The sequence below is a fragment of the Schistocerca serialis genome, chromosome 4, assembly GCF_023864345.2.
Source record: "Schistocerca serialis cubense isolate TAMUIC-IGC-003099 chromosome 4, iqSchSeri2.2, whole genome shotgun sequence".
In the NCBI taxonomy this organism is placed as follows: Eukaryota; Metazoa; Arthropoda; class Insecta; order Orthoptera; family Acrididae; genus Schistocerca; species Schistocerca serialis.
The window spans coordinates 415,184,375-415,192,226 of record NC_064641.1 but is presented as its reverse complement, the minus strand read 5'-3'; the positions used below and the strand labels follow the sequence as shown (position 1 = coordinate 415,192,226).

The following is a 7,852-nucleotide window of genomic DNA, read 5'->3' as shown; positions in this document are numbered from 1 at the left end:
GCTCGGCGCGAGGCGTCGGGGTAGTGGACCCTCCCAAACACCACATGCCACGACAGGCGGCAGCCTGCGGGGTTCGGTGCTGGACTCTTCCCTGTTCGCTCGCCGCTACTGGGGGAATCCTTGTTAGTTTCTTTTCCTCCGCTTAGTAATATGCTTAAATTCAGCGGGTAGTCTCGCCTGCTCTGAGGTCGTTGTACGAGGTGTCGCACGCCACACCGCCAGCCGGCTGTGCACGCTACCGAGTAAGTACCGGTATGCGAACCGCCAGGCGACGGGCGCGCATCGCACGTTTAAGGAGACGCGGCCGGCCCCACAGGCGGCCACGACACTCCCAGGTCTGCGAAGCGGGGCAAACGCCGCGCGCTTCAGTATACGTAGCCGACCCTCAGCCAGACGTGGCCCGGGAACGGAATCCATGGACCGCAATGTGCGTTCGAAACGTCGATGTTCATGTGTCCTGCAGTTCACATGTCGACGCGCAATTTGCTGCGTTCTTCATCGACCCACGAGCCGAGTGATCCACCGTCCTGGGTGATCTTTTCATAGTTTCCACTATCTCTTTCAAGACAGTTGCATAGGCGGGACTGAGGCGTGTGGCGGCCCCTGTTCCAGCGTTCAGTGTCCAACGGCCTCACGGCCGATGGGCGTCGTACGGCTCCACACCGGAGCGGACAGGCACTCGGGCGAAAGTCATTCAAAACCGGCGCCAGGCGCCAGGTGCCGCAGGCCAGCCGCTCCAGCGCTTCAGCGCTCGTACCACACAACATTGCCGTTAGTTTTGAGACGAACGCGTGGTTCCGCACGCGGCGCACGGCTACTGCGAGCCGTACAGGTAGCGTGTTGCGCGACACGACACGCACATCGAAAGACATGCAGTCTAGTCGGTAATGATCCTTCCGCAGGTTCACCTACGGAAACCTTGTTACGACTTTTACTTCCTCTAAATGATCAAGTTTGGTCATCTTTCCGGTAGCATCGGCAACGACAGAGTCAATGCCGCGTACCAGTCCGAAGACCTCACTAAATCATTCAATCGGTAGTAGCGACGGGCGGTGTGTACAAAGGGCAGGGACGTAATCAACGCGAGCTTATGACTCGCGCTTACTGGGAATTCCTCGTTCATGGGGAACAATTGCAAGCCCCAATCCCTAGCACGAAGGAGGTTCAGCGGGTTACCCCGACCTTTCGGCCTAGGAAGACACGCTGATTCCTTCAGTGTAGCGCGCGTGCGGCCCAGAACATCTAAGGGCATCACAGACCTGTTATTGCTCAATCTCGTGTGGCTAGAAGCCGCCTGTCCCTCTAAGAAGAAAAGTAATCGCTGACAGCACGAAGGATGTCACGCGACTAGTTAGCAGGCTAGAGTCTCGTTCGTTATCGGAATTAACCAGACAAATCGCTCCACCAACTAAGAACGGCCATGCACCACCACCCACCGAATCAAGAAAGAGCTATCAATCTGTCAATCCTTCCGGTGTCCGGGCCTGGTGAGGTTTCCCGTGTTGAGTCAAATTAAGCCGCAGGCTCCACTCCTGGTGGTGCCCTTCCGTCAATTCCTTTAAGTTTCAGCTTTGCAACCATACTTCCCCCGGAACCCAAAAGCTTTGGTTTCCCGGAGGCTGCCCGCCGAGTCATCGGAGGAACTGCGGCGGATCGCTGGCTGGCATCGTTTATGGTTAGAACTAGGGCGGTATCTGATCGCCTTCGAACCTCTAACTTTCGTTCTTGATTAATGAAAACATACTTGGCAAATGCTTTCGCTTCTGTTCGTCTTGCGACGATCCAAGAATTTCACCTCTAACGTCGCAATACGAATGCCCCCGCCTGTCCCTATTAATCATTACCTCGGGTTCCGAAAACCAACAAAATAGAACCGAGGTCCTATTCCATTATTCCATGCACACAGTATTCAGGCGGGCTTGCCTGCTTTAAGCACTCTAATTTGTTCAAAGTAAACGTGCCGGCCCACCGAGACACTCAATAAAGAGCACCCTGGTAGGATTTCAACGGGGTCCGCCTCGGGACGCACGAGCACGCACGAGGCGGTCGCACGCCTTCGGCTCGCCCCACCGGCAGGACGTCCCACGATACATGCCAGTTAAACACCGACGGGCGGTGAACCAACAGCGTGGGACACAAATCCAACTACGAGCTTTTTAACCGCAACAACTTTAATATACGCTATTGGAGCTGGAATTACCGCGGCTGCTGGCACCAGACTTGCCCTCCAATAGATACTCGTTAAAGGATTTAAAGTGTACTCATTCCGATTACGGGGCCTCGGATGAGTCCCGTATCGTTATTTTTCGTCACTACCTCCCCGTGCCGGGAGTGGGTAATTTGCGCGCCTGCTGCCTTCCTTGGATGTGGTAGCCGTTTCTCAGGCTCCCTCTCCGGAATCGAACCCTGATTCCCCGTTACCCGTTACAACCATGGTAGGCGCAGAACCTACCATCGACAGTTGATAAGGCAGACATTTGAAAGATGCGTCGCCGGTACGAGGACCGTGCGATCAGCCCAAAGTTATTCAGAGTCACCAAGGCAAACGGACCGGACGAGCCGACCGATTGGTTTTGATCTAATAAAAGCGTCCCTTCCATCTCTGGTCGGGACTCTGTTTGCCTGTATTAGCTCTAGAATTACCACAGTTATCCAAGTAACGTGGGTACTATCTAAGGAACCATAACTGATTTAATGAGCCATTCGCGGTTTCACCTTAATGCGGCTTGTACTGAGACATGCATGGCTTAATCTTTGAGACAAGCTTATGACTACTGGCAGGATCAACCAGGGAGCTGCGTCAACTAGAGCTGAGCAGCCGGCCGCCCGGGAGTGTGTCCCGGGGGCCCGCGCGAACACGCAAGCGTCCGCTCAATTATTCTGCAAACAGGAGGAGGCTGAGCTCCCCTGCACAACACACCTCGAAACCCTCTCAGGTCCCGGCGGCGCGCAGCGCCGTCCTAAGTACTTGGTCGGGTTCGAGAGAGGCGCAATCGCCCGGAGTTAGGCGAGTAGACGCTTTAGGTGCGACCACCCGTGCTCCCAACTGAGCTTGCCGCTGCCGACAGAGGCCCGGGAGCGTGCTGTCGTGGCATTGCCGGCGGGAGACAACACGCGCCACCTACGGTGACCGGCAGCTCCAACGCCGGCGCCACAGAAGGACAAAAGCCCCACTTGGGTGCCGAAGCGAACTCTCCCAGCACAGCGCACGCGCCAACACGTCCGCACAGCTGCGATACAAACCACCTGCGAGAACCGCTGGGGCGACCGAGCAGCAGACGGCGTCGCGGCGCCGAGCGCCGGGCGGCGGCGCATCCTCAGCGCACAAAGTCCTCAATCGGACCAGCACACTGCAGATGGCCACCGCGCTTCGCACCGGGCCCGCGAGGACCTACTTTGGCCGCAAGGCGCCGCGAGCAGGGGGCGCCGGCGCGCAGCTGCGCCGCCTGCCGCGTCCGTCGGCCGGCGCGCCTGCCACTGGCCGCCCCCACCAGCCGGCTGTAGCGCGTGCGCCCACGCACCGCGCTGCCAGCACGCCGGGCGGCCCCCCCTCACCGGCCGGGGACGGTCCCACCCAGCCACCGCCGCGTATCGCCTCACACCCAGATCCCCTTTCACGTTCGTGGGCATGGTGGGTATCCCTGAAACAACCGGTTAATAGCTCGACCGATCGTCGCCAACACTGATTCACCTCTAGCGAGAACAACCGCACCACAACGGGTTACCAGTTGTTCATTTGCGTAACGTCACCAGCAAACGTACACGTCCATCGCCATTTGCAACGAGTATTGCATGCCTGTGTCAGGTGTCACAACACACTACGTCTGCCCACATAGACGCAACAACATGTGCACGCCTAGAGAACACGTGGAAGGTCGACCCCGTACGTATGCGGTGTCCATTGCGCGAACGACTGTCAGCCGGCCTCTGCAGCATGTCGCAGATGTGGAACACGGTGCAACATGCTATCACGGTGTGTGAGAAGAGACGACTACGTCCGAATACACGCTCCACTACATCAACAGACTGCTCATGCTGATCGCCATCCAGGGCGTCCGTTCCTCCCACACGTCTGTATGGCGTACCACACTGCAATCCAGCTCTTATAGGGAGACGACACGTAGCTGCGTGCACAATATTTGGACTGTATGGTCCGCCGTTGCTAGGCGCAGTCGTCATACGGCCACATGTGCCACGATGTATCATTCAGTACATACGGACCAATGTGCAGTACAGTTTGTGGGTTTTGCGTACATCGGCGGACAGGTGACAGGCCGTACCACAACGTAGGCTGAGTACGTCGGCATGCAAAGGGCGTTGAACATGCAAACTTCTCACCGACCAGCTTGCGAAGGCAGGGGGGAAGGGGGGGTGCATGTACGTCCTGCTGCTATCCACATTACAGTGTATAGCAGGAGCATGTGGAAAGTCAGCAACACCTGCAAGGTGTTTAACATGACGCGATACACAGGGGACCGGGCAGTGCGAGTAGCGAACTATATTGCGAGGGTTGCGGTTAGGCAACACTACACTAATTTAACGAGTTGCATAACAATTACAGAGCAGGTTCAGCGACAACGTGCGTCAGGTTAAGGCGCAATATAGTTTTGGTTACGGCGCACTTTAGGTTAGGTTAAGGCATATTATAGGTTAGGTTAAGGCATATTATAGGTTAGGTTAAGGCATATTATAGGTTAGGTTAAGGCATATTATAGGTTAGGTTAAGGCATATTATAGGTTAGGTTAAGGCATATTATAGGTTAGGTTAAGGCATATTATAGGTTAGGTTAAGGCATATTATAGGTTAGGTTAAGGCATATTATAGGTTAGGTTAAGGCATATTATAGGTTAGGTTAAGGCATATTATAGGTTAGGTTAAGGCATATTATAGGTTACGTTACGGCACAACATGGGTTACGTTACGGCACAACATGGGTTACGTTACGGCACAACATGGGTTACGTTACGGCACAACATGGGTTACGTTACGGCACAACATGGGTTACGTTACGGCACAACATGGGTTACGTTACGGCACAACATGGGTTACGTTACGGCACAACATGGATTACGTTACGGCACAACATGGGTTACGTTACGGCACAACATGGGTTACGTTACGGCACAACATGGGTTACGTTACGGCACAACATGGGTTACGTTACGGCACAACATGGGTTACGTTAAGGCACAAATTAGGTTAGGTTAAGGCACAAACTAGGTTAGGTTAAGGCACAAACTAGGTTAGGTTAAGGCACAACGTAGGTTAGGTTAAGGCACAACGTAGGTTAGGTTAAGGCACAACGTAGGTTAGGTTAAGGCACAACGTAGGTTAGGTTAAGGCACAACGTAGGTTAGGTTAAGGCACAAATTAGGTTAGGTTAAGGCACAAATTAGGTTAGGTTAAGGCACAAATTAGGTTAGGTTAAGGCACAAATTAGGTTAGGTTAAGGCACAAATTAGGTTAGGTTAAGGCACAAATTAGGTTAGGTTAAGGCACAAATTAGGTTAGGTTAAGGCACAAATTAGGTTAGGTTAAGGCACAAATTAGGTTAGGTTAAGGCACAAATTAGGTTAGGTTAAGGCACAACGTAGGTTAGGTTAAGGCACAACGTAGGTTAGGTTAAGGCACAACGTAGGTTAGGTTAAGGCACAACGTAGGTTAGGTTAAGGCACAACGTAGGTTAGGTTAAGGCACAACGTAGGTTAGGTTAAGGCACAACGTAGGTTAGGTTAAGGCACAACGTAGGTTAGGTTAAGGCACAACGTAGGTTAGGTTAAGGCACAACGTAGGTTAGGTTAAGGCACAACGTAGGTTAGGTTAAGGCACAACGTAGGTTAGGTTAAGGCACAACGTAGGTTAGGTTAAGGCACAACGTAGGTTAGGTTAAGGCACAACGTAGGTTAGGTTAAGGCACAACGTAGGTTAGGTTAAGGCACAAATTAGGTTAGGTTAAGGCACAAATTAGGTTAGGTTAAGGCACAAATTAGGTTAGGTTAAGGCACAAATTAGGTTAGGTTAAGGCACAAATTAGGTTAGGTTAAGGCACAAATTAGGTTAGGTTAAGGCACAAATTAGGTTAGGTAAAGGCACAAATTAGGTTAGGTTAAGGCACAACGTAGGTTAGGTTAAGGCACAACGTAGGTTAGGTTAAGGCACAACGTAGGTTAGGTTAAGGCACAACGTAGGTTAGGTTAAGGCACAACGTAGGTTAGGTTAAGGCACAACGTAGGTTAGGTTAAGGCACAACGTAGGTTAGGTTAAGGCACAACGTAGGTTAGGTTAAGGCACAACGTAGGTTAGGTTAAGGCACAACGTAGGTTAGGTTAAGGCACAACGTAGGTTAGGTTAAGGCACAACGTAGGTTAGGTTAAGGCACAACGTAGGTTAGGTTAAGGCACAACGTAGGTTAGGTTAAGGCACAACGTAGGTTAATTTAAGGCACAACGTAGGTTAGGTTAAGGCACAACGTAGGTTAGGTTAAGCACAACGTAGGTTAGGTTAAGGCACAACGTAGGTTAGGTTAAGGCACAACGTAGGTTAGGTTAAGGCACAACGTAGGTTAGGTTAAGGCACAACGTAGGTTAGGTTAAGGCACAACGTAGGTTAGGTTAAGGCACAACGTAGGTTAGGTTAAGGCACAACGTAGGTTAGGTTAAGGCACAACGTAGGTTAGGTTAAGGCACAACGTAGGTTAGGTTAAGCACAACGTAGGTTAGGTTAAGGCACAACGTAGGTTAGGTTAAGGTACAATATAGGTTAGGTTAAGGTACAATATAGGTTAGGTTAAGGTACGATATAGGTTAGGTTAAGGTACGATATAGGTTAGGTTAAGGTACAATATAGGTTAGGTTAAGGTACGATATAGGTTAGGTTAAGGTACAATATGGCGTAGGTTCAGATACACATTGTTGTAGGGAAAGGTGTATTGGGGGGGGGGGGCGGCGGCAGGTTCGTTGATAGTGATTATCGTAATTGGATGCCTGCGGTATTATCTGATTTGTCACGTCAGGATGCACTTTTGGCTCATGACAGGCGGCGCTCCAATTCCATGGTTGTGGCAGATCTGTGTCTTTCATTCCTGCCATTGAATGTGTGCTGTGACAGGAGGCAGTATTGTGATGTTGGGTGCACCCCTGTGTAGGACATGTGTGGGTGTTCGTGGCTTAGCTGAGCAATGTGCGGATGTCGGAAGGGTGGGATATTGTGTTTTCTGGGTGGACCTCCCGGTCTGGTAATGATAGTGTGGATTGTGTCATGTGGCGGAGAGGATGCACTGGATGTTCTTCCATGCTGGTGGTTAGATATTGTGTGTGTGCCTGTTACAGGCAGAGAGTAGTGTGTGATAAGAGAGTAGTGTGTGATAAGAGAGTAGTGTGTGATAAGAGTGTCTGGCTGACGTGTGGTTCTCATTGTGTGCAGAGTCTTTCAGCATGTATAGGGACGGTTGTATACATTGTATTCTGATGGCTCTGCATCTATTACTCATCAGTGCCGTGTATACGGTTACTCTGGTTCCAGTCGAAACTGTTCTATCTCTGTACATTAGTGACACTGCGGCTCCACTATGTTGCCGCCCCTGTCGGCCGTTTCCCCCAGTGTATGGCTAATGATTATCAGCAATCAGTCTATTAGTCAATACCGGTAGTGTGACGACGTCAAATGTCCGGGATGGGGGAAGCTACACCCTTCCCGTGGGTCAGGGCCTAGAAAGACTCTTCCCACGCAGGAGACTCGGACTGTCGTTACTCTTCCGAGACATATATGTGCCCAGCGTTTTTTGCGACTGCGAGTGCAACGCCCACGGGTGCCGACATGGATGGGGCGCTTCCTAGCTGATGGCTCAGCATG

General features: G+C 51.9%; 2 non-coding genes and 1 pseudogene across 2 annotated transcripts; all 3 read right to left on the bottom strand.

The window, feature by feature from the left end:
* The window catches only part of LOC126475537 (large subunit ribosomal RNA), a 5,214-nt pseudogene extending 5,023 nt beyond the window's left edge, over positions 1 to 191 (bottom strand).
* A 188-nt stretch (positions 192 to 379) lies between these two features.
* LOC126476371 (5.8S ribosomal RNA) lies at positions 380 to 534 on the bottom strand. Its single transcript, XR_007586914.1, has one exon. It is a non-coding gene; the product is annotated as a 5.8S ribosomal RNA (ribosomal RNA).
* Positions 535 to 885: 351 nt separating this feature from the next.
* Positions 886 to 2,794, bottom strand: LOC126476918 (small subunit ribosomal RNA). The gene has a single exon (XR_007587351.1). It is a non-coding gene; the product is annotated as a small subunit ribosomal RNA (ribosomal RNA).
* Between the last annotated feature and the right edge of the window lie 5,058 nt (positions 2,795 to 7,852).